Source organism: Oncorhynchus kisutch, linkage group LG2 (assembly GCF_002021735.2).
Source record: "Oncorhynchus kisutch isolate 150728-3 linkage group LG2, Okis_V2, whole genome shotgun sequence".
In the NCBI taxonomy this organism is placed as follows: Eukaryota; Metazoa; Chordata; class Actinopteri; order Salmoniformes; family Salmonidae; genus Oncorhynchus; species Oncorhynchus kisutch.
In genome coordinates, this window is record NC_034175.2 from 5,381,578 (window position 1) to 5,409,171 (window position 27,594).

General features: G+C 43.4%; 1 pseudogene; it reads left to right on the forward strand.

Moving 5' to 3' along the window:
* The window catches only part of LOC109880147 (voltage-dependent calcium channel gamma-4 subunit-like), a 71,916-nt pseudogene that overhangs the window by 36,993 nt on the left and 7,329 nt on the right, over positions 1–27,594 (forward strand).

Here is a 27,594-nt window from a genome sequence, read left to right on the forward strand (position 1 = left end):
AAGGCTTGGTAATGATATGAGATGTTTCCAAAACTGAATTGCTCTTTTTAGATTTTTTATTATTAGTGGATATTGGCCTAATTCTGCCCTGCATGCATTGTTTGTAGTTTTCCTCTGGACATGTAGGAGAATCTTACAGAACTCTGCATGCTGGGTTTCAATGGGGTGTTTGTCCCATTTGGTGAAATCTTGTTTTGCAAGTGGACCCCACACCTCGCTGGCATAAAGTGCAGTTGGTTCAATGACATATTCAATTAGTTCTAGCCAAATTTTACTAGATATTTCAATTTGAATTTGTTTTTTAATTGCGTAGAATTCCCTGCGTGCTTTCTCTCTCAGTTCATTCACTGCATCATTAAGGTGCCAGGTTGAGCTTATTTTTAAACCTAAGTAATTGTAGTGTGTGCAGTTCTCTATATATTTTGTACCAATTGAGAACTTTGGTCTAATTCCCTGAGATCTGGATCTTCTCTGGAAAAACATTATATTAGTATTTTGGGGGTTTTACTGCCAGGGCCCAGGTCTGGCAGTACTGCTCTAGCAGGTCCAGGCTCTGCTGTAGGCCATGTGCTGTGGGTGACAGCAGGCATAGTTCATCTGCGAAGAGTAGGCATTTAACCTCTGAATTGTGGAGATTTTTCTAGAATAGTGGCCAATTCGTTGATGTAAATATTGAAGAGTGCAGGGCTCAGATTGCAACCCTGGTGATGGCCCCGCCCCTGGTTAAAGAATTCTGTTATTTTCTTGCCCATTTTAATGCTGCATGTATTGCCAGTATACATTGATTTAATTATGTCATATGTTTTACCCCCTACACCACTTTCAATAACTTTGTAGAACAGTCCTGCATGCCAAATACAATCAATTGCTTTTTGGAAGTCGATAAAGCAAGCGTATATTTTGGTATTATTTTGGTGGACATGTTTATCTATCAGGGTGTGTAGGGTGTAAATATGATCAGTCATGCAATGTTTTGGTATAAATCCAATTTGGCTTTTACTCAAGACATTGTGCTTATTAAGGAAGTTTAGAACTCTTACATTTATAATACTACAGAAAACCTTCCCCAGGTTACAGTTCACACAAATGCTTCTGTAATTGTCAGGGTCAAATTTGTCTCTGTTCTGAAAGATTGGGGTTATGAGTGCTTGATTCCAGATGTCAGGGAAATAACATACACTCAGGATCAAATTAAACAGTTTTAATATAGCCAATTGAAATTTTGTGCTAGTGAGTTTGAGCATCTCGTTTAGGTTGGCATCAGGTCCGCATGCTTTAAAAAACATTTTATTTTATTTTTAAGTTTCTTATAGAGCTCCTGGTCAGTAATTGGGGAGTCCAATGGATTTTTATTGCCCTTTATAGCTTTTTCTAATCCATTCAACTTCTAATGAATTTGGCGTTGTTCTGCGTTTGTGCCAGTTTGAATGGTGTTGTAGAGTATTTTAAAATGGGTTGTTCATATGTCACCATTTTGTATCACTAATTCCTATTGTTTTGAAAAAAGAAAATCTCAAATTTTGACAGAAGTTGTTGGTGTGTATGGACTCCTCAATTAGTGTCAGCTGCTTGCTGTTGTACTGTGCTTTTTGGTTCTGAGTGTACAACATACAACATTATAAAATCCATGTATACAAACAACAAGTGTGCGGTTAAAATTGGCAAAAAACACACAAATGTCTTCACACAGGGTCGTGGGGTGAGACAGGGATGCAGCTTAAGCCCCACCCTCTTCAACATTTATAGCAATGAATTGGCGCGGGCACTAGAAAAGTCTGCAGCACCCGTTCTCACCCTACTAGAATCCGAAGTCAAATGTCTACTGTTTGCTGATGATCTGGTGCAGATACAGTGCCTTGCGAAAGTATTCGGCCCCCTTGAACTTTGCGACCTTTTGCCACATTTCAGGCTTCAAACATAAAGATATAAAACTGTATTTTTTGGTGAAGAATCAACAACAAGTGGGACACAATCATGAAGTGGAACGACATTTATTGGATATTTCAAACTTTTTTAACAAATCAAAAACTGAAAAATTGGGCGTGCAAAATTATTCAGCCCCCTTAAGTTAATACTTTGTAGCGCCACCTTTTGCTGCGATTACAGCTGTAAGTCGCTTGGGGTATGTCTCTATCAGTTTTGCACATCGAGAGACTGACATTTTTTCCCATTCCTCCTTGCAAAACAGCTCGAGCTCAGTGAGGTTGGATGGAGAGCATTTGTGAACAGCAGTTTTCAGTTCTTTCCACAGATTCTCGATTGGATTCAGGTCTGGACTTTGACTTGGCCATTCTAACACCTGGATATGTTTATTTTTGAACCATTCCATTGTAGATTTTGCTTTATGTTTTGGATCATTGTCTTGTTGGAAGACAAATCTCCATCCCAGTCTCAGGTCTTTTGCAGACTCCATCAGGTTTTCTTCCAGAATGGTCCTGTATTTGGCTCCATCCATCTTCCCATCAATTTTAACCATCTTCCCTGTCCCTGCTGAAGAAAAGCAGGCCCAAACCATGATGCTGTCACCACCATGTTTGACAGTGGGGATGGTGTGTTCAGGGTGATGAGCTGTGTTGCTTTTACGCCAAACATAACGTTTTGCATTGTTGCCAAAAAGTTCAATTTGGGTTTCATCTGACCAGAGCACCTTCTTCAACATGTTTGGTGTGTCTCCCAGGTGGCTTGTGGCAAACTTTAAACGACACTTTTTATGGATATCTTTAAGAAATGGCTTTCTTCTTGCCACTCTTCCATAAAGGCCAGATTTGTGCAATATACGACTGATTGTTGTCCTATGGACAGAGTCTCCCACCTCAGCTGTAGATCTCTGCAGTTCATCCAGAGTGATCATGGGCCTCTTGGCTGCATCTCTGATCAGTCTTCTCCTTGTATGAGCTGAAAGTTTAGAGGGACGGCCAGGTCTTGGTAGATTTGCAGTGGTCTGATACTCCTTCCATTTCAATATTATCGCTTGCACAGTGCTCCTTGGGATGTTTAAAGCTTGGGAAATCTTTTTGTATCCAAATCCGGCTTTAAACTTCTTCACAACAGTATCTCGGACCTGCCTGGTGTGTTCCTTGTTCTTCATGATGCTCTCTGCGCTTTTAACGGACCTCTGAGACTATCACAGTGCAGGTGCATTTGTACGGAGACTTGATTACACACAGGTGGATTGTATTTATCATCATTAGTCAGTTAGGTCAACATTGGATCATTCAGAGATCCTCACTGAACTTCTGGAGAGAGTTTGCTGCACTGAAAGTAAAGGGGCTGAATAATTTTGCACGCCCAATTCTTCAGTTTTTGATTTGTTAAGAAAGTTTGAAATATCCAATAAATGTCGTTCCACTTCATGATTGTGTCCCACTTGTTGTTGATTCTTCACAAAAAAATACAGTTTTATATCTTTATGTTTGAAGCCTGAAATGTGGCAAAAGGTCGCAAAGTTCAAGGGGGCCGAATACTTTCGCAAGGCACTGTATGTCTCTCTCCACCTCCAGCTCTCCGGGTCTGTTTAAGGGGGTGTTGTTGTGCTGGACTGTTGTCTGGGTCTGTGTTGACTGAAGTGTAATCACCTGCTGTCCCAGCTCCACCTGCCTTACCTCCAGCTGGGTGAATTTATCCTTCATTTCAATGAGGGAGTAGTACTCTGTGCTGGGAGGTTGACTGTCCGCTGGGGGTTGCTCGTCTGTGGGGTTACATAATGAAGAGGTCTGGTCTGAGCCGCTTGGGGTGGAGGTATCTTTATCAAGGGAGTGCTTCTCCTGCTGGGCTAATTCTTTAATTTGGTGAAAGTCCAGCTGAAACTGTTTGGGGTTACCCTGTACCATTACTGTTCTGGACTCATAGAGGTTTATATTAGCTGACTCAGAGTCCTCGTTGTCAAGTATCCTGAGTTTCCACCCCTCGTTAACCCCCCCTCTCTTAACAAAGGGGTAGTGTGCTAATATAGCACCGTGCCATGCCAGGGGATGGTTTGTGTGGAAGATAAGGTTGCTGATGTTCCCATTTTTGTAATAGTCAGCAAAAAGTGTCTCTTGCTTTTCCATAAGGAACTTAATTTTGTAATCTTTTCTTGCCTTATCATTCTTTACATACACAGGGTACTGTATTTTAATTACCTCTGAACAGCGTGAGGGAGCTTCTAAGGCCTCTCCATTTGGTTGGAGTAGATTGTTTGACTCTCCTGCCATTGTTGGGCTAATGGGCTTTGACACCTCTCACTTGACACGTCAGTGCTAGTTGAAGCTGTATCAAGCTTGGCAGAATTATGTTTGCATTCAGTCCTTATAAAGTAATGTTGTGTATTTTTCTTCTTGGCTTTTGGAAATAGAATATAGTTTCAGACTAAACATTACTCACTCAGTTCCAGGTTGGATGGTGTTTTCAGGTTTCTGTTGTTTTCCAGAGAATTTGCTGTATAGAGTAATAATCCTTGGTTGTAGTGAACCTTCCAGGTGATTCCGTAATTCCATCCAAAATCAGGTTGTAGGTTTTGTGTTTTGATTTGAAGTGAGGGTTATGTTGTAGAGGGTAGCATCCTGTATGTGTTCTTGACAAAAAATCCAAGTTTATCTAACTCTAAATCTATATTTCTTAAAGAAAATGCTGAAAAATCTGATTGTGACCTCTGCTCTGCTCTCTCTCTTTCTCTCTCTCTCTCTGTGGTCTCTCTCTCTCAGCCCTCCTATCTCAGTCTCTCGTCCCTCTCTCTCTCTCAGTCCCTCTCTCTCTCCGTTCATCCGTTCATCCTTCTCTCCCTCTCTTCCTCTCTCTCTCTCTTTCTCCCTCTCTCTCTCCCTCTCCCTCTCCCTCTCCCTCGCTCTCTCTCTGCATGCTGGGAGTGTTTGGTGCATGCTGGGAATTGTATGAGCGAAGGAGTGCATGTGTTGTGTGGAGTTAGATATTCAGAACTTTCTTTTGGTTTTCTATTTCTTGGTGGCATTTTTTGGTTTTCTTCTGTGCATGATTAAGGTTATTATTTTTTGTTGTGGTAGAAATAAGTATTTTCCTTTTCGTATCGAAATTACCCAGATTTTGGCGGGAAATTACCCTGATTCTTAAAGAAGAGCGTCTTGTTGATTGTATGGTTGAGCATGGCGTACTTCTTAAAGAGGAGTGTCTTGTTGATCGTATGGTTGAGCATGGCGTACTTCTTAAAGAAGAGTGTCTTATAGATCGTACGGTTGAGCATGGCGTACTTCTTAAAGATGAGTGTCTTATAGATCGTATGGTTGAGCATGGTGTACTTCTTAAAGAAGAGTGTCTTATAGATTGTACGGTTGAGCATGGCGTACTTCTTAAAGAAGAGTGTCTGGTAGATCGTATGGTTGAGCATGGTGCACTTCTTAAAGAAGAGTGTCTTGTTGATCGTATGGTTGAGCATGGTGTACTTCTTAAAGAAGAGTGTCTTATAGATCGTATGGTTGAGCATGGTGTACTACTTAAAGAAGAGTGTCTTGTAGATCGTATGGTTGAGCATGGTGTACTTCTTAAAGAAGAGTGTCTTATAGATCGTATGGTTGAGCATGGTGTACTACTTAAAGAAGAGTGTCTTGTAGATCGTATGGTTGAGCATGGTGTACTTCTTAAAGAAGAGCGTCTTATAGATCGTATGGTTGAGCATGGTGTACTTCTTAAAGAAGAGCGTCTTGTTGATCGTATGGTTGAGCATGGCATACTTCTTAAAGAAGAGTGTCTTGTTGATCGTATGGTTGAGCATGGTGTACTTCTTAAAGAAGAGTGTCTTGTAGATCGTATGGTTGAGCATGGTGTACTTCTTAAAGAAGAGCGTCTTGTTGATCGTATGGTTGAGCATGGCATACTTCTTAAAGAAGAGCGTCTTGTAGATCGTATGGCTGAGCATGGCATACTTCTTAAAGAAGAGCGTCTTGTAGATCGTATGGTTGAGCATGGTGTACTTCTTAAAGAAGAGAGTATTGTTGTTCGTATGGTTGAACATGGTGTACTTCTTAAAGAAGAGAGGATTGTTGATCGTATGGTTGAGCATGGTGTACTTCTTAAAGAAGAGTGTCTTGTTGATCGTATGGTTGAGCATGGCGTACTTCTTAAAGAAGAGTGTCTTGTTGATCGTATGGTTGAGCATGGCGTACTTCTTAAAGAAGAGTGTCTTGTAGATCGTATGGTTGAGCATGGCGTACTTCTTAAAGGAATGTTTATTCAAGTTACGCCACTTTTTTCTCCGTCAACAAGAATAAATTTCAAATGTACTGCCATTTATTCCAAATGAGCTATTGGAGCGCGAGTTATTGCACTTTGGGAAGTTCGCCAGATCAATTAAGGTTATCCCGTTGGGTTGCAAACACCCGGCGTTGAAACAGGTTGGTCATTTCGGCAACAGGTGTTTATGTTTTTGGACTCACCGGAGCAGACTTTAGAGTTATCGTTTAAAATCAAGTATGACAATAGACTGTATATGGCTTATGCTAGTACGGGTAGTCAACGGTGTTTTGAGTGTGGGGATATTGGTCATAAGCGACATGCTTGCTCGAAAAGGGAGAAGGCCGAGGGAGGGGCGCAGGTGGTCATCGTAACGCCTGGGCCCACTGATGTAGGGAGAGGTGGGCCGACAGCGGTAGAGCAGCCACAAGCACCTGTTGCTGAGGAACAAGTTATCCGTGTTGAGGGCACAGAGTTGCAACTTGTATAAGAGGGAAATATTATGCAGCAGAAAAATATTGTTGAAGAAGGTAAGGATGTATCTGAAGAGCCTGTTCATCAGACTGGTGAGCAGGTGCCCAGTACGAGTGCTGGGGTAAAGGAGGGGGTTCATGTGGAGCTAGGCTCCCAGGTAGTGGAAGAGGTGCCCAGTACGAGTGCTGGGGTAAAGGAGGGGGTTCATGTGGAGCTAGGCTCCCAGGTAGTGGAGGAGATGCCCACCATGAGTAATGGGGTACAGGAGGGGGTTCATGTGGAGCTAGGCTCCCAGGGAGTGGAGGAGATGCCCACTACGAGTAGTGGGGTACAGGAGGGGGTTCATGTGGAGCTAGGCTCCCAGGGAGTGGAGGAGATGCCCACTATGAGTAATGAGGTACAGGAGGGTTTTCATGTGGAGCTAGGCTCCCAGGTAGTGGAGGAGATGTCCACTACGAGTAATGAGGTTCAGGTGGGGCTAGTCTCCCAGGTAGTGGAGGAGATGCCCACTACGGGTAATGAGGTTCAGGTGAGGCTAGTCTCCCAGGTAGTGGAGGAGATGCCCACTACAAGTAATGAGGTTCAGGTGGGGCTAGTCTCCCAGGTAGTGGAGGAGATGCCCACTACGAGTAATGAGGTTCAGGTGGTGCTAGTCTCCCAGGTAGTGGAGGAGATGCCCACTACGAGTAATGAGGTTCAGGTGGGGCTAGTCTCCCAGGTAGTGGAGGAGATGCCTGGTACAAGTGATGGGGTGCAAGTGGGGAGTGTTGAAAGGGATGTGGTAGAGGGGAGTCAGGTGTCTGTGGCCTCAGCTGAGGAGGATCAGGAGAAGGATATGTCTTTTGATGATAGCAGCTGGTGACGACTCAATTTACGATCTAGAGGAGGTAAATGGGTTTCTGGATCAGACTTTTGGGAAATCTGTCAAATTGGCAGATTATTTTGATGTTGATAAGTTTGTGAGGTCAGCTGTGATGTTACAGAAGATGGTGGGGTTAGAGCAATTGAGTGAGAAGAAGCGGTTTCGCTTGAGGAAATGTGTTACTGCTGTTGCAGCAGCAAAAGGTGGTGGGAAACGTGGTCAGGTTAATAAGAGAAGATTAAAATAATGATGATGAAAATGCTTCATAGGGTGTCTTTTTTCTCTTTGGTTTCTCTGTGGTTTCTTCTGCTTTCTTTTCTATTTTCTACATGGAGGTACTAAGGGGAGGTTCTCTCAATATGAATGGGGGAAGGGACAGGAATAAGAGGACTTGGGTATTAGACGTAATACAACAGAAAAGGCTTAATGTAGTTTTCCTACAGGAGACACATAGTGATGAGGAAAATGTGGTGGGAGGGGCAGCATATACTCAGTCATGGTACTAATTTCAGTGCTGGGGTCTCAATCTTGTTTTCCTCAGGTTTAGGGGTGACTATGGTATCTACAACAGAGATTGTCAAGGGTCGGGTTTTATTGGTCAAGGTGGATGTTATGTTTAAAATATATATATATATATATATGTTTATGCTCCTAATGAGGGTACAGATGTACAGATGTATTTGATCAAATAAAGGAAACCTTAAGACAGTGTGACCAAGAGGGGTGTATGGTTTTAGGGAGGGACTGGAACTGGACAGTGGATTTTACTGTTGACCGCACTGCTGAAGAACCTCACCTGCGGTCAGCCACTTGCCTGTCTGGCCTATTAACTGAGTTTGAGCTTTCTGATGTGTGGAGAGTAAGGAATGCGAAAGTTAGGCAGTACACATGACACATGTCGTGTCAGTGCAACAAGGTTAGACAGGTTGTATGTATCTGAGCAAATACTGTAGTAGGGTTGGAAGGTGTGACATTACTCCTGTGGGTTTCTCTGATCATCATATTGTTACTGTTGATATTCACTTGTCCTGTCCACGAAGGTCATCACCTTACTGGTATTTTAATGTTACATTGTTACATGATGTCATGTTTTGTGAAAGGTTTGTGTTGTTTTGGAGAAAATGGAGGGTTAAGAAAGGGAATTTTGAGTCCTTGAGACAATGGTGGGAGGTTGGGAAGGCCCAAATACCAGTATTTTGTCAACAGTATACTGCTCTGTCTCGTATTGAAGTTAAAGAGACTATCAAGGCCCTTGAACAGGACATCAAGTCTATTGAATTGAAGCTGCTCACTCAGAACGACCCTGGACTAGTCATGAACTTACAGGACAAGAGACATGAACTGAGGTCGTTTCTGCATGAAAGAGTGAAGGGTGCCTTGATTAGGTCTCGTTTCGCTTCCTTCAAGGATATGGATGCTCCTAGCGCTTTTTTTTAACCTAGGACAGTCGACATTGCAACATAAACAGATGGTCTGCCTTCGTCTCCCTGATGGGAAGGTGACCACGGATGACAGTGAAATGCTTCAACATGCCGTGGATTTCTACTCGGCCCTCTATAAGGCGGAGGATTGTGACTCTCTGTGTACTGAACAGTTGTTACACAGTCTTCCTCAATTGGGACCTGAGCAGAGAGTCGCATTGGACTCTGACATTACACTGCAAGAGTTGTTAACAGCAGTTATGCAGCTCTCAACAGGCCGAGCCCCTGGCATCGATGGTTTACCATCTGAGTTTTATAAGCACTTTTGGGGGTCTATTGGGGAGGATTTTAATGAAGTGGTGTGTGAATCTTTTCATGAGGGTTCTCTTCCTGTATCCTGTCAACGTGCGGTGCTTTCACTGTTGCCAAAAAAGGGGGATTTGTCTCTCATAAAAAATTGGAGACCTGTTGCTTTGCTGTGCGCTGAATACAAAATTGTTTCTAAATGTCTCTCAAACAGGTTGAAAGAGTATCTGAGATTGTTGATCCACAAGGACCAGTCCTACTGTGTACCTGATCGCTCTATCATTGATAACTTGTTTCTGATAAGAGATGTTTTAGATATTTGTAAACTGTCTGATGTAAATGTGGGTTTACTTTCTTTGGATCAGGAGAAGGCTTTTGATCGTGTGGAGCACCAGTACTTGTTTAAAACAATGAAAGCCTTTGGGTTTGGGGATGTTTTTTTGTCTGTATGCTGGGGCCTCGTGTATGGTGAAGGTGGGGGGTGGTTTGAGTTGCCCCATCCCTGTCCAAAGGGGCATCAGGCAGGGATGCACAATTTCAGGGCAGTTATATAGTCTGGCGATTGAACCAATGCTTTGTTTTTTAAGAGCGAAGCTTACTGGTTTCTCTGTGCCAGGTGTAATGAAGGGTCCCACGATAGCACTGTCTGCGTATGCAGATGATGTGATAGTTTTTATTACAGGGGGTGAGGATGTTAACCTGTTGCGTCGAGCCATCCCGGATCCGGGATCGTGAATACAGCCTCAAGCTCATTACCATAATGCAACGTTAACTATTCATGAAAATCGCAAATGAAATGAAATGAATATGCTAGCTCTCAAGCTTAGCCTTTTGTTAACAACACTGTCATCTCAGATTTTCAAAATATGCTTCTCACCCATTGCAAAATAAGCATTTGTGTAACAGCTAGCGCTGTTAGCGTAGCATGCAGGCAATATTTTTTATAAAAACCAGAAAATCATTCAAATAAAATCATTACCTTTGAAGAACTTCAGATGTTTTCAATGAGGAGACTCTCAGTTAGATAGCAAATGCTCAGTTTTTCCTGAAAGATTATTTGTTTAGGAGAAATCGCTCCGTTTGGTGCGTCACGTTTAGCTACGAAAAAAACCTGAATCCAGGAGTGTAATTATCCCCGCAGCTCATTAGCATAACACAACGTTAACTATTCATGAAAATCGCTAATGAAATGAAATGAATATGCTAGCTCTCAAGCTTAGCCTTTTGTTAACAACACTGTCATCTCAGATTTTCAAAATATGCTTCTCAACCATTGCAAAATAAGCATTTGTGTAACAGCTAGCGCTGTTAGCGTAGCATGCTAGCGTAGCATTTAGCGTTAGCATTAGCAGGCAACATTTTTACAAAAACCAGAAAATCATTCAAATAAAATCATTACCTTTGAAGAACTTCAGATGTTTTCAATGAGGAGACTCTCAGTTAGATAGCAAATGCTCCGTTTTTCCTGAAAGATGATTTGTTTAGGAGAAATTGCTCCGTTTGGTGCGTCACGTTTGGCTACCAAAAAAAAACGAAAATTCTTTTCGGCTCTGATCTAGGCTCTGATGTCTTTCAGAAAAAGAACTGGGAGGGTGTATTGGAGAAAGTGTTTGCCAGACTGTCGAGATGGAAATGGGTGCTGCCCCAGCTGTCTTATAGGGGAAGGGTCCTGGTAGCTAATAATCTTGCTGCCTCTACCCTGTGGCACAGACTAATGATTTTGCAGCCACCAAAGGGTCTGATACAAGAGCTTCAGAGGACCCTTGTCAATTTCTTCTGGTCTGGACAACACTGGATTAAAGCTGCAGCCCTGTACCTGCCACTGCACGAGGGTGGGCAAGGCCTGGTGGACATTTCCTCTAGGATCATGGCTTTCCGGCTTCAAGCAGCCCAGAGATTGTTGTACAGAGACGGTTCTAGCTGGGTCGAAACAGCCTACATACTGATGAGGAGAGCAGGCTGTTTGGGCTTAGACAAGCACCCTTTCCTCTTAAAGCTGGAGGGGGGTGATTTGCCTGGCCTGACTCCATTTTATGAGTCTGTTTTGCAGGCTTGGAGAGTCCTTGTCAAGTCCCGTAAGGCCTGCACGCCACCAGGGATGTGGCTTTTTGAAGAGACAATTTTTCACAACACTGCCATCCAGTCCCGTGTTTTGGGTTCAGCTAGCCTTCGTACCAAGCTGGGTCATCTGATGCGGAGCAGGAGCAGATCGTTGGAGGAGCTGGGAGAAAGAGCGGGGATCTGATCATCTCGCCTACTGAGGAAGGTCGTCACTGAGGTCTGCGACTCCTTGCCAGTGCTTCATCTGCAGTATGTGACTGACACTTCCAATTCTGATCGGTGGAAGGAGGGTCTGGATTATGTGTTCCCTGCACTGATTGTTAGTGCTGCGATGGGGGCATTCGTTGAGGATGTGGGGATGCTGCTTTCCTTCAATACCCCGGAGCTGGGGGAGTTCAAGGAGGTGGGAAAGAAGGCCATGTATAGAATATGTGTAAAGGTGTCCCATGCCTCTTCCCTGGAAGGGGTCAAATCGACAAGGTGGGCGGGTGTGCTTGGTCCAGGTGCCTCTCCAAAAGGCTGTTGGTGATCATTATACAAACTGCCTATTGGTAAGAGGACAGCTGACCTCCAATGGAGGATAATACATGGAGCTATAGCCACCAACATGCATCTGGTACACCTGGACCCTGCTGTTGGGGAGCGGTGTCCATTCTGTGCTGAGTCTGAAACTCTGGCACATCTGTTTTTACTGTGTCCCAGGTTGGTCGGGATGATTGACCTGATCACTGATTGGTTCTCAACGTTGGGAGAGGTTTTCTCTTTCCAACTGTATATATTTGGGCCAAAGTACAGGTTCAGTCAAAAGGGTGTAGTTGTGTTGCTTAATTTTGTGTTAGGGGCAGCAAAATTAGCAATATGGAAGACCCTGTCTGTGGATGAGGTGGGAATGCTGGTGGGAATGCTGGAGGGAATGTTGGCAGCGAGACTAAGAGTTGAGTTTGCCTATTATAAATTTGTCAACAATATTGATCTGTTTTTTGAGTATATGGGGTATTCAGAGGCTGTTGTGTATAGTTACTGTGGAGGAGGAATTGGAGTTGTGTTTTTAATTGATGTGTAACTGGTGTTTTGTATGAGTATTTATTGGGTGGTGGGCCCCCAGACCCAATAAAGATGATTTAAAACTCAAAACTCTCTCTATCTCCCTCTCTCTCTCTCTATCTCAGTTCCTCTCTCTGTCCAATGTCGCCATGGTAACAGTGCTGAGTGCACCCTCTCTACACTCCCCCTTTCTCGCTCGTCTTATTCAGACCAGATCTGTTATTTCCAGCTCTATATTCAGATGCACCATTTGTATTCTATTCTATGTTATACTGGTATGAGAGAGGACTTGATAGTTTTTAGTGTTTTAGTTTTCTGTTATTTGTGTTTTTACAACGTGACTTTATAGCGTGACCTGTCAATAGTCTGAACCTTCTGAGATGATCACAGTTTTTAGATAAATAGGCCTCATAACTGCACAGCTATAAACGACTAATGTTATCATTCTCCTTCTTCTTCTTGTCTTTCTTTGGCAGTAGCCCAACTACCATGTCCTCCTCAGTGACTGCTTCCTGTGAATAAGAGGACCAGAGCGAGAGTGTCCAATCACAATCAAGAGCCTCCACCAGCACATCTTTCCAGTGAGAGAGAGAGAAAGAGATAGAGGCCAAAGAGAGAGAGAGAGAAAACGAGTGCAGGAAGGAGAGGGGGAGAGAGTGAGAACAGTCGATGGATGCTGTCCGGATTGAGGGGACAGCGCATTCTTCATTAACGAGGAAAAGAAAGATTTCAAAATGGAGTCGAAGGATAGAAACTCGGCGGCAGGTAAGTCTTACCTCAGCTGATGTAAATGTATACCTTGGTAACGCAATGGGGTCCCACTTTACATCAAGTGGCACTATAATCAATGTATTTACGTGGCTATTACATAGGCAGGTACAGTGTAATTACATTGCAGGTACACATTGTTAATAGTATTTACAACTCTTATACCCGAGTGCGCTTTGCACAATTTCAAAGATTTGCAAATAAAGTCACAATGGAGGTAAATGTGTCATCTAGAACAGCAGGTATGGCCTAGGGTGAGATGAAGCCAAATAAAATCAAACTGTTCAGATGTTATCGCAGGTGTAGCGAAATGCTTATGTCCCTAGCTCCAACAGTGTAGTAGTACCTAACAATACAAAACAATACAGGCAAATACCATAAATGTAAAGAAAGGAATGAAGAAATATGGGAATATTAGAATGAGCGATGTCAGAGTCTGGAATATAAATCTATATGTATATGATGGTGTGTATAGACATTATAGACACTATATGAATAGAAAAGGTGTGTACAGCAGTAGTTGTATAGGATGAGCCTTGACTAGAATACAGAATGTACTGTTGAAGTGGGTAAAACAGTATGTAAACATGATTAATGTGACCAGTGTTCCATGACTCTGTACAAAGGGCAGCAGCCTCTAAGGTGCATGGTAGAGTACCGGGTGGTAGCGGGCCAGTAACCGTGACTAAGTTCAGGGCAGGGTGCTGGGCAGAGGCCTACGTAAGCATCATGTAAAGGCACAGGTTTTAGCACCACTTCATGTACAAGGGGACCAGAGGGGTATACTATGGTGGTGGTGGAGGTAAGAAGAGGATAGGAACACTTATACTGTACAGGATTGATTGTATAAGCCTAAATGGTTGGTTGATTGATTGATTGATTTTCGACAATGAACGCAGAATGCACTGTTGAGCTTTGTTCCTGTATGTGCTGATGTTGCTGCTGTGTTCCTGCACTGTGATTATGTATATTGAGTTGCGTGCGTGTGTTCTGTCTCATCGAGTGTGTTGTGTATTCTGCGCTAGCCCTGTCTATGCTGATTATGTGGGGGAGAGAGTGGTGTCATGGTCATGAATATGGAGCACATTGAGGTTCTCAGTGTAATTTGTTGTGTTCACCATCAATTCCTTCCCGTTAAGACGAGTCAGCAGTGTCGTCCAACCCCTCTTCCAAGGACACCTCATATAACCACTTATACACCTCATCTCTCTGCCTCTTTCTCTTTCTCTGCTCTAACCACTAGGCAGTGTAGCCTAGTGGTTAGAGCATTGGACTAGTAATTGAAAGGTTGCAAGTTCAAATCCCTGAGCTGACAAGGTACAAAATCTGTCGTTCTACCCTTGAACAGGCAGTTAACCCACTGTTCCTAGGCTGTCATTGAAAATAAGAATTTGTTCTTAACTGATTTGCCTAGTAAAATAAAGGTAAAATCTTTCTATCTGCCTCTTTCTCTGTCTCCCTCTCCCCTTTCTATCTCATCTCTTGTCTCTACTGCACTTCTCACTTTTCTTCGTCCTTGTCCCTCTACTTCTCATCCCTCCCCTCCCTCTCTCTCCTCCTCCTCCTCTGCCCTCCTCTCTAGGGATGGTTTGTGAGAAGGGGATCCAGATCCTCCTCACCACCGTGGGGGCCTTTGCAGCCTTCTGCCTAATGACGGTTTCTATAGGGACGGACTACTGGCTGTACTCCCGTGCCTCCATCTGCAACAGCACCCGCAACCACTCGGACGACCCCCACAACAAGGACAAGAAGGACCCCGGAGCCCTCACCCACTCTGGCCTCTGGAGGATCTGCTGCCTGGAAGGTAGGCTACTTAAATGCTACTGACACACCATCTTGGATATGTGGTTGGAGTGGGAGAGGATGGATAGAGGGTAGACGGAAGTGTGTGTGTGTGTGTGTGTGTGTGTGTGTGTGTGTGTGTGTGTGTGTGTGTGTGTGTGTGTGTGTGTGTGTGTGTGTGTGTGTGTGTGTGTGTGTGTGTGTGTGTGCGTGCGCATGCCTGCATGCATCTGAGCTTCTGTGTAGTGGGGGAAAGTCTATTTTGTGTGTATATGGGGGGTGATGGAACAACATAAGCTGTATCTGTGTCAGGTGGGGTAAAAATGCTTGGAGGGGATGAGTTAGGACTGGTTCCATTTCAGCCTTTTGTCCATTCTAGATTTAAAGGTACACGATGCAGAAATCACTCATTTCCTGGTTGCTAAAATTCTAAGTTCGCCTAATTTCAGTTTATGTGACAAAGCAAGCAGGTACAGTGTAGAGAATCATTGTACCATCTAAACCGCTGTGAAATATATTTTCCATGACCCAAAAATATAGTATTTTCAGCTGTTTGAAGCTGGTGTACAAAACCGAAAGTGAAAGACGCAAAAACAAAACTTAAGAATGGGAAGCATAGAAATAGTTCATATAGAACAGATCTACCACTTCGGTAGAAAAGATCGGTCCGTTAGTCACATCTTGGGGAAGCTCATGGGAGATGGTGTGGCCACATTACCATAACGCTGTTTATATAATAGCCCCCCTTGTTGTATAAGATGAATGAGTGAGTATGATACTGTTTGTATAATTGTGTAATATGATTTTGGACTGTTTAACGAAGAAAAATACAATTCCCTTTTGATTTGAACTAAATCAGAGAACCGCCCCTGAGCCCAGTTAGGGTCAGGCCTCCTGGGACAGCCCTTTTTCGGCCCTTCCGAATAAAACCCCCACTTGGGTTTTTGATCAGCAGACCGAGCTTACCTCAATTACGAGATGGCTAAAGGTTGCAGACCATGTTTTTCTCCATTAGGAGGACGAAGGTTGTAGACCATTGCTGAATCTTTTAACCATACCATGTGGTTAAACTCTTAGACTATCGATACCGACTAAGAATAAGAACAAGTCTTTGATATTAATTACTAGTCTGCAGCTAGGAATTCGGTAACATTGAACGCGAAGAACGAAAACCGCCGAAACATCCATTCTATAATGAAACGAATGAATGTCACTCTGAACTATCCACTACAACCACAACAGAGAGAGAGGGGGAGAGAGACGGAGAATTCTACAAAATAAATGAACTTTTCACCAGCGATCACGACACACTGAGCGTAAATATATATATTGATTGCAATTGTTCCCGAATGAGTGAGCGTTCAAGTGCAAAGGATAAGCATTTCAATTGTTATAATTATCACTTTGTAGTGACTTCTTAGTCGACCCCCACTTCCCCTTTTGTCTAACAAGCCGCGATGCCGGTTTAGCCCACTAGGGCACATTCTCCTATCATTTCTTGAAACCACATTTACCTTGTTTGTTTGTTTGTTTTTGCATTTCTGTGAATTTCTTAGTTAGTAATAAATAAATGATTTAAGACAATTGATGTATGGATGACTCATAGTGAAGACTGGGTTCGTGCAGATAACCAACAATTTACGACGTTTGGAATGAGACTAACGTGAGGTAAAGTAAATCATTCAGAAGACTATGGATCAGATATGAAAATATCTGAAACGTTATATTAGGAAATTATAACCTTGTAATCTGAATATTTTTCCCCGACTTCCTAGTTAATTAGTTGGTGCCCCGACTTCCTAGTTAATTACTAATTACAGAGAATCTTTGATAAAAAATTAAGTCTTCAGTTAATGATAGTAAAGACACAACACTGGTAATAGTTGGTAATAAATGCTAATAGCTAGTAATAGGTGGTAATATAGGTAATAGGTGGTAATAGCTGGTAATAGCTGGTAATAGTTGGTAATAGCTGGTAATAGTTGGTAATATAGGTAATAGTTGGTAATAGCTGGTAATAGTTGATAATAGCTGGTAATAGCTGGTAATAGTTGATAATAGTTGATAATAGTTGGTAATAGCTGGTAATAGTTGGTAATAGTTGGTAATAGCTGGTATGATCAAAGTAAGAACTGTGGCCATTTTGGATCTGATGCAATTCCAGTGCAGACCTCATGTCTGTGTCCTAATGCACTACTAAAGGAATAAGGACTGAATGGAATGGAGGGTCCATTACAGGGAAGCTCAGAGTTGATGTTGTGCAGTTGTTTCATGTCAGATGAGAGTGAATGGATGGTATGTTACCATGTTTCAGTGGAATTATGTAGTCAGCAGTGCTGCCGTAAAGGTCATCACTCAGCAATGCACATGCTGAGTTTATGAGCTCCTTGAAAGATCTGGAACTTGGAAATGCTGGAAGAGCAAACTCTTTCCTAGACTTTCCCAGTGGACTGATGTTTCTGTTGAATGATTTCCAAGGAGCATCAAATCAATTGTTTTTCGTCACATACACGTGTTTAGCAGATGTTATTGCGGGTGTAGTGAAATGCTTGTGCTTCTAGTTCCTACAATGCAGCAGTATCTTACAAGTAATATCTAATAATTTTGCGACATATACCTGTAACCCTCTCACCAGGCTCGAATTTGACTCACGATATTACCTTACATAGAATATCTCAACAGCATGGGATGTTAGGAGAGAAGGACATCTCCAATAAGAATCCCTGTTGTAAACTATCTAGGGTGATGACAACTAGGGTATTAACTTCAGATGGAATGATTATAGGTTTCTGTTATTGTATAAGGATATACTTTCCCATGCATTATATTCAATTGAAACAGTAAATGACTCCACCAAGGCAACATACATAAGGTTCAAGATGTGTATTATTACATGTTCAATGCACCACATCGAAATACATAAAAGTAATAATGCCCAATGAGTCGTGCACAACGCATGTCCAAATTATTTCAAGCTTTCTTAACCCGTTGGCGCGCGTTGGAGCTCAACAACAACAACAATGATAACACACTTAAAGTCCAGAAGCACCCCACCATTGTGGTTACTCACTACTCGTAGGTATTCCCTCTGCGAAGTGTGGCAGTTCTGTGCAGGTTTCCTCACAAGATCCACAGCAAACACAGCTATCAATGCAGACAGTACTCTTTAGCAGTAACACGATATCCCATGGGAACATGAACTCGTTAATCTTTCCCAAGCAATTCTCTCTGTGTCACATGATGCTAGGCTAACCTCAAGGCTGTCAAATACCTCCACGATGAGAAGGTCGCTTCAGTCTTTCTTAACAAAATGATAACAACTCTCTGATAAAATAAAATCGGTATGTCCCTTCAAAACTCAGTAGGTATGGGTTTTGTTCTATCTATTGTTCTACTATTGTTCTATTGTGTTCTATTATCATCTTCTGTTATAATTCTTCTTCACCAACGGTCATAATGTAACGTTCATCCTTTTCTCAACGCCTCTCTCCCACTTTTTTCCCCGCAGGCCTCCCGTTGTTAAGCCACAGCTTAACAAGTGACCTTATTGGTCAAAACTTAAACTTAAGAGTAAACCAGCCTATTTACTTATACATTAAATAAATATTTCTTCAAAAGAAATGCATTAACAACATTACAATTAGGGAGCAATTCAATCACCTTTTAAATCTAATACCAATTAATTATAACAAATAAACTTAATCCCAATACACAGAAACCTAAGTAAAGGAATGGAATTAAGAATATATAAATATATGAACGAGCAATGTCAGAGTAGCATAGACTAACATACAGTAGAATAGTATAGAATACAGTATATACACTACCGTTCAAAAGTTTGGGGTAACTTAGAACTGTCCTTGTTTTTGAAAGAAAAACACATTACAATAACATCAAATTGATCATAAATACAGTGTAGACATTGTTAATGTTGTAAATGACTCTTGTAGCTGGAAACAGCAGATTTTTTAATGGAATATCTACATAGGCGTACAGAGGCCCATTATCAGCAACCATCACTCCCGTGTTCCAATGGCACGTTGGGTTAGCTAATCCAGATTTATCATTTTAAAAGGCTAATTGATCATTAGAAAACCCTTTTGTAATTATGTTAGCACAGCTGAAAACTGTTGTTCTGATTAAAGAAGCAATAAAACTGGCCTTCTTTAGACTAGTTGAGTATCTGGAGTATCAGCATTTGTGGGTTTGATTACAGGCTCAAAATGGCCAGAAACAAAGACCTTTCTTCTGAAACTCGTCAGTCTATTCTTGTTCTGAGAAATGAAGGCTATTCATTCGAGAAATTGCCAAGCAACTGAATATCTCGTACAATGTTGTGTACTACTCCCTTCACAGAACAGCGCAAACTGTCTATAACCAGAATAGAAAGAGGAATGGGAGGCCCTGGTGCACAACTGAGCAAGGGGACAAATACATTAGAGTGTCTAGTCCTCAACTGGCAGCTTCATTAAATAGTACCCGCAATACACCAGTCTCAACGTCAACAGTGAAGAGGCGACTCTGGAATTCTGGACTTCTAGACAGAGTTGCAAAGAAAAAGCCATATCTCAGACTGGCCAATAAAAAGAAAAGATTAAGATGGGAAAAGAGCACAGACACTGGACAGAGGAACTCTGCCTAGAAAGCCAGCATCCCGGATTCCTGCCACTCTGGATCATTACACCGGATCATTCCCCCGGATCAACGCAGCTAGCTAGCTGCAAACAAGTGACTGCTGTTAGCTCTGTCCCAAAGCAGCACCATCTAACTTTGAGCTATCCTCGAGCTAGGCCCATATACCAGCTAATTCTAGGGATACATTACCTCCTTTGCCCTTTATTGTTGACACGGAGCCCCACCGATCCATCATGACTGGACTGCCGCCGTGATTGCCCGATGTGGTCTCAACAGGCTATTCTGTTACGATGTCGCCGAAGAACCATCTACTAGCCCCCGCCCGCTAGCTTTTCTGAACACTGTGTCTCCTGCTCACTTAGCATAGTAGTGACTACCAAACAGTACCCTGACTCACCTATTGCTGTTCTTTTGACCCTATGATCACTCGGCTACACAGCTGATGCCCCCTGGACTGTTTAAATAGCACGGTACCTCATTTTGTTTACTTGTCGGCCCCAGCCTCGAACTCAGGTCCTGTATGTACCTAACTGACCCGCTCTGCCCATTCATTGACTTCTGTAACCGTAGAAGCCTTGGTTTCATGCATGTTAGCATCAGAAGCCTCCTCCCTAAGTTTGTTTTATTCACTGCTTTAGCACACTCTGCCATCCCTGATGTCCTAGCTGTGTCTGAATCCTTGCTTAGGAAGGCCACCAAAAATTCTGAAATTTCCATCCCCAACTATAACATTTTCAGCCAAGCTAGAACTGCCATAGGGGGTGGAGTTGCAATCTACTGCAGAGATAGCCTGCAGAGTTCTGTCATGCTATCCAGGTCTGTGCCCAAACAGTTTGAGCTTCTACTTTTAAAATCCACCTTTCCAGAAATAAGTCTCTCACTGCTTCCACTTGTTAAGGACCACCCTCAACCCCCAGCTGTGACATGGACACCATATGTGAATTAATTGCCCCCCATTTATCTTCTGAGTTTGTACTGTTAGGTGACTTAAACTGGGATATGCCGTCTTACAATCTAAACTCGATGCCCTCAATCTCACACAAATTATCATGGAACCTACCAGGTACAACCCTAAATCCGTAAACACGGGCACCCTCATAGATATCATCCTGACCAACCTGTCCTCTAAATACACCCCTGCTGTTTTCAACCAGGATCTCAGCAATCACTGCCTCATTGCCTGCATCCATAATGGGTCCGCGGTCAAATGACCACCCCTCATTACTGTCAAACGCTCCCTAAAACACTTCAGCGAGCAGGCCTTTCTTGTCACACCCTGACCATAGTTTGCTTTGTATGTTTCTATGTTTTGGTTGGTCAGGGTGTGAGCTGAGTGGGCATTCTATGTTACATGTCTAGTTTGTCTAGTTCTATGTATGGCCTGATATGGTTCTCAATCAGAGGCAGGTGTTCGTCATTGTCTCTGATTGGGAACCATATTTAGGTAGCCTGTTTGGTGTTGGGTTTTGTGGGTGATTGTCCTTATGTCCTTGTTCTGTCGCTGTGTTACTTTGCACCAGTATTAGGCTGTTTCGGTTTTCGTGTTACGTTTATTTGTTTTTTTGTATTTGATCGTGTTTACTTTGTCTCATTAAACATGGATCGCAATAGCCACGCCGCATTTTGGTCTGACTCTCTTTCACCTAAAGAAAACCGTTACATTTCTAATCGACCTGGCACGGGTATCCTGGAAGGACATTGACGTCATTCCGTCAGTAGAGGAGGCCTGGTTATTCTTTAACAACACTGTCATCTCAGATTTTCAAAATATGCTTTTGAACCATAGCTAAACAAGCATGGGGCGGCAGGGTAGCCTAGTGGTTAGAGCGTTGGACTAGTAACTGGAAGGTTGTGAGTTCAAACCCCTGAGCTGACAAGGTACAAATCTGTCGTTCTGCCCCTGAACAGGCAGTTAACCCACTGTTCCCAGGCCGTCATTGAAAATAAGAATGTGTTCTTAACTGACTTGCCTGGTTAAATAAAGGTAAAAAAAATAAAATAAAAAAAAACAAATTGTGTAACAGTATTGATAGCCTAGCATAGCATTAAGCCTGGCATTCAGCATGCAACATTTTCACAAAAACAAGAAAAGCATTCAAATAAAATCATTTACCTTTGAAGAACTTCAGATGTTTTCAATGAGGAGACTCTCAGTTAGATAGAAAATGTTTTTCCAAAAAGATTATTTGTGTAGACAAATCGCTCCGTTTTCTTCATCACGTTTGGGTAAGAAAAAAAACGAAAATTAAGTCATTACAACGCGAACTTTTTTTCCAAATTAACTCCATAATATCGACAGAAACATGGCAAACGTTGTTTAGAATCAATCCTCAAGGTGTTTTTCACATATCTATCGATCATAAATCATTCGTGGCAGTTTAGTTTCTCCTCTGAAGAAATGGAACGCGCATGGACCTGGAGATTACGCAATAATTTCGAAGCAGGACACCGGGCGGACACCTGGTAAATGTAGTCTCTTATGGTCAATCTTCCAATGATATGCCTACAAATACGTCACAATGCTGCAGACACCTTGGGGAAACGACAGAAAGGGCAGGCTCATTCCTGGCGCATTCACAGCCATATAAGGAGACATTGGAACACAGCGCCTTCAGAATCTGGGGCATTTCCTGTATGAAATTTTATCTTGGTTTTGCCTGTAGCATTAGTTCTGGGGCACTCACAGATAATATATTTGCAGTTTTGGAAACGTCAGAGTTTTTTCTTTCCAAAGCTGTCAATTACATGCATAGTCGAGCATCTTTTCGTGACAAAATATCTTGTTTAAAACGGGAATGTTTTTTATCCAAAAATTAAAAGAGCGCCCCCTATCTCGAAGAAGTTAAAAGTGCTTTCCTCACCATCTTAGATAAGTATGCCCATTCAAAATAAATTGAACTAAGAACAGATATAGCCCTTGGTTCACTCCAGACCTGACTGCCCTTGACCAGCACAAAAACATCCTGTGGCGTACTGCATTAGCATCGAATAGCCTACCCCCACGATATGCAACTTTTCAGGGAAATTAGGAACCAATATACACAGGCAGTTAGGAAAGCAAAAGCTAGCGTTTTCAAACAGAAATTTGCATCCTGTAAGACACTAACTCCAATATGTTCTGGGACACTATAAAGTCCATGGAGAATAAGAGCACCTCCTCCCAGCTGCCCACTGCACTGAAGCTAGGTAACACGGTCACCACCGATAAATCCATGATTATCGAAAACTTCAACTTCAACAAGCATTTCTCAACGGCTGGCCATGCCTTCCTCCTGGCTACTCCAACCTCGGCCAACAGCTCCCCCCCCCCCCTCGCCCAAGCCTCTCCAGGTTCTCCTTTACCCAAATCCAGATAGCAGATGTTCTGAAAGAGCTGCAAAACCTGGACCCGTACAAATCAGCTGGGCTTGACAATCTGGACCCTCTATTTCTAAAACTATCTGCCGCCATTGTCGCAACCCCTATTACCAGCCTGTTCAACCTCTCTTTCATATCGTCTGAGATCCCCAAGGATTGGAAAGCTGCCGCAGTCATCCCCCTCTTCAAAGGGGGAGACACCCTGGACCCAAACTGTTACAGACCTATATCCATCCTGCCCTACCTATCTAAGGTCTTCGAAAGCCAAGTCAACAAACAGGTCACTGACCATCTCGAATCCCACCGTACCTTCTCCGCTGTGCAATCTGGTTTCCGAGCCGGTCACGGGTGCACCTTAGCCACGCTCAAGGTACTAAACGATATCATAACCGCCATCGATAAAAGACAGTACTGTGCAGCCGTCTTCATCGACCTTGCCAAGGCTTTCGACTCTGTCAATCACCATATTCTTATCGGTAGACTCAGTAGCCTCGGTTTTTCTAATGACTGCCTTGCCTGGTTCACCAACTACTTTGCAGACAGAGTTCAGTGTGTCAAATCGGAGGGCATGCTGTCCGGTTCTCTGGCAGTCTCTATGGGGGTGCCACAGGCCCGTCCTTGGACATTGTGCTATCTAACCTCCAAATGAGCTTGAATGCCATACAACACTCCTTCCGTGGCCTCCAACTGCTCTTAAACGCTAGTAAAACCAAATGCATGCTTTTCAACCGTTCGCTGCCTGCACCCGCACGCCCGACTAGCATCACCACCCTGGATGGTTCCGACCTAGAATATGTGGACATCTATAAGTACCTAGGTGTCTGGCTAGACTGTAAACTCTCCTTCCAGACTCATATCAAACATCTCCAATCTAAAATCAAATCTAGAGTCGGCTTTCTATTCCGCAACAAAGCCTCCTTCACTCACGCCGCCAAACTTACCCTAGTAAAACTGACTATCATACCGATCCTCGACTTCGACGATGTCATCTACAAAATAGCTTCCAATACTCTACTCAGCAAACTGGATGCAGTTTATCACAGTGCCATCCGTTTTGTCACTAAAGCACCTTATACCACCCACCACTGCGACCTGTATGCTCTAGTCGGCTGGCCCTCGCTACATATTCGTCGCCAGAGCCACTGGCTCCAGGTCATCTACAAGTCCATGCTAGGTAAATCTCCGCCTTATCTCAGTTCACAGGTCACGATGGCAACACCCACCCATAGCACGAGCTCCAGCAGGTGTATCTCACTGATCATCCCTAAAGCCAATACCTCATTTGGCCGCCTTTCGTTCCAGTTCTCTGCTGCCTGTGACTGGAACGAATTGCAAAAATCGCTGAAGTTGGAGACTTTTATCTCCCTCACCAACTTCAAACATCTGCTATCTGAGCAGCTAACCGATCGCTGCAGCTGTACATAGTCTATCGGTAAATAGCCCACCCAATTTTACCTACCTCATCCCCATACTGTTTATATTTATTTACTTTTCTGCTCCTTTGCACACCAATATCTCTACCTGTACATGACCATCTGATCATTTATCACTCCAGTGTTAATCTGCAAAATTGTAATTATTCGCCTACCTCCTCATGCCTTTTGCACACAATCTATATAGACTCTTTTTTTTCTACTGTGTTATTGACTTGTTAATTGTTTACTCCATGTGTAACTCTCTGTTGTCTGTTCACACTGCTATGCTTTATCTTGGCCAGGTCGCAGTTGCAAATGAGAACTTGTTCTCAACTAGCCTACCTGGTTAAATAAAGGTGAAATAAAAAATAAAAATAAAAGTATGTTCTCGTTGGCTGGCCCTCGCTTCATATTAGTAGTCATCTATAATTCTTTGCTAGGTAAAGCCCCACCTTATCTCAGCTCACTGGTCACCATAGCAGCACCCACCCGTAGCACGCGCTCCAGAAGGTATATTTCACTGGTCACCTCCAAAGCCAACAACCCCCTTTGGCCGCCTTTCCTTCCAGTTCTCTGCTGCCAATGACTGGAATGAATTGCAAAAATCACTGAAGCTGGAGACTTATATCTCCCCACTAACTTTAAGCATCAGCTGTAAGAGCAGCTTACTGATCATTGCACCTGTACATAGCCCATCTGTAAATAGCCCACCCAACTACCTCATCCCCATATTGTTATTTATTTTGTTGCTCCTTTGCACCCCAGTATCTCTAATTGCACATTCATCTTCTGCACATCTATCACTCCAGTGTTTAATTGCTAAATTGTTATTATTTCGCCACTGTGGCCTATTTATTGCCTTACCTCCCTAATCGTACTTCATTTGCACACACTCTATATAGACTTTTCTATTGTGTTATTGACTGTACGTTTGTTTATGTGTAACTCGGTGTTGTTTGTGTCGCACTGCTTTGCTTTATCTTGGCCAGGTCGCAGTTGTAAATGAGAACTTGTTCTCAACTGGCCTACCTGGTTAAATAAAGTGTGTATATAGGCAGAAGCCTCTCTATGCTAGTGATGGCTGTTTAACAGTCTGATAGCCTTGAGATAGAAGCTGTTTTTCAGTCTCTTGGTCCCAGCTTTGATGCACCTGTACTGACCCCACCTTCTGGATGATAGCGGGGTGAACAGGCAGTGGCTCAGGTGGTTATTGTCCTTGATGATCGTTTTGGCCTTGTGACATCGGGTGCTGTAGGTGTCCTGGAGGGCAGGTAGTTTGCGCCCGGTGATGCGTTGGGCATAAGAACAACAGCTTTAGAGTGGATTCACATGAAGTTAAAGAGAAGAGGTCTGAACTGTGTCTGTGCAGAGAGATAGTACAGTACAGGCACTTTATCTAGGAACACTGGATGTTTGTGGAGATTGTAATTTCTACCCTTCAAATGAATTTGTCATAAGGATACCACTTCATCCCTGAACTAAGGATGACCCCAGTGGTGAAGTAGGTAACAGGAGCTGATGGTCTAGATGTACAGTATACTCCTCTATAAGGCATGCAGGGTAAGTCCCATCCTTGGCCTGGTCATTGTGCAAAGCTCATTTATCCTCATCTCTAAGCTTCCTGATAACAAAGCAGCCAATTAGAGATAAGCCCCAGCCCTCACAGCATTGCTGCAGTGGTCCTCTCTCTCTCTCTCTCTCTCTCTGTCTGTCTGTCTGTCTGTCTGTCTGTCTGTCTGTCTGTCTGTCTGTCTGTCTGTCTGTCTGTCTGTCTGTCTGTCTGTCTGTCTGTCTGTCTGTCTGTCTGTCTGTCTGTCTGTCTGTCTGTCTGTCTGTCTGTCTGTCTGTCTGTCTGTCTGTCTGTCTGTCCTGTCTGCCTGCCTGCCTGCCTGCCTGCCTGTCTGTCTGTCTGTCTGTCTGTCTGTCTGTCTGTCTGTCTGTCTGTCTGTCTGTCTGTCTGTCTGTCTGTCTCTGCTCTCTCTCGCTCTTCTCACTAACTCCCTCTGTCTCTGCCTCTCTCTCTGCTCTCTCTCTTTACTCTCTCTCTGCCCTCTCTCCCTCCCTCTCTGCTCTCTCTCTCTTTACTCTCTCCGCCCTCGTCTCTCTGCCTCTCTCATACCTCTGTCTGCTATCTCTCCCTTTACTCTCTCTCTGCCCTCTCTCCCTCCCTCTCTCCCTCTGTCGTCTCTCTGCCTCTCTCATACTCCCTCTGCCTCTGTCTGCCATCTCTCACTTTACGCTCTCTCTTCCCTCCCCGCTATTTCTCTCGCCTCTCTCTCTCCTCTCTCTCTCTCTCTCTCTCTCTCTCTCTCTCTCTCTCTCTCCCTCTCTCTCTCTCTCTCTCTCTCCTCTCTCTCCTCTCTCTCTCTCTCTCTCTCTCTCGCTCTCTCCTCTCTCTCCTCTCTCTCTCTCTCCTCTCTCTCTCTCTCTCTCTCTCTCTCTCTCTCTCTCTCTCTCTCTCTCTCTCTCTCTCTCTCTCTCTCTCCCTCTCTCTCTCTCTCTCTCTCTCTCCTCTCTCTCTCTCTCTCTCTCTCTCCTCTCTCTCCTCTCTCTCTCTCTCTCTCTCTCTCGCTCTCTCCTCTCTCTCTCCTCTCTCTCTCTCTCTCTCTCTCTCTCTCTCTCTCTCTCTCTCTCTCTCTCTCTCCTCTCCCTCTCTCTCTCTCTCTCTCTCCTCTCTCTCTCTCTCTCTCTCTCTCTCTCTCCTCTCTCTCTCTCTCTCGCTCTCTCTCTCTCCTCTCTTTCTCTCTCTTCTCTCTTTCTCTCTGTGGTGCAGTGGAGCCTTCAGTGCTTTGGAATGGCTTAGAGGTCAAGTATCCTTGATGTCCGTAGAGTATTGAGTCAAGATGGGTGCTCAGAAGCCGTGCAGTGATGCAGTGAACTGTAGGTGCAACGGAAACAGAGGACATATTGGCTCTAAAAGATTTAAGCCCGTGGGTGGATGTCACACCTTGCTGTGTTATGGGCTGAAGGAGTGAGTGGATGGGGTATTATCTGATTCGGCAGGTTGAGAGGATTCCAGATTTGTATTTGTATTTATTTGTACCTTTATTTAACCAGGCAAAATACTAGTAGGTCAGTACAGCCTCTCCCTTAGCTTTTAGTCAAAGGCCCCTAACATCACATTGTGGGCTGCAAAATATTCAATATTCAACTGAAACCAATGGAGAGCAAGAGTTTTATGTGCATGGCATCAGACAAGCCACCATTCAACAGCAGTGATATGAGTGTTGATGCTTTAGATTGAATGCTGTTGTGGTGCTGGTTCAAATAGAGAACACTGATCTTTGGG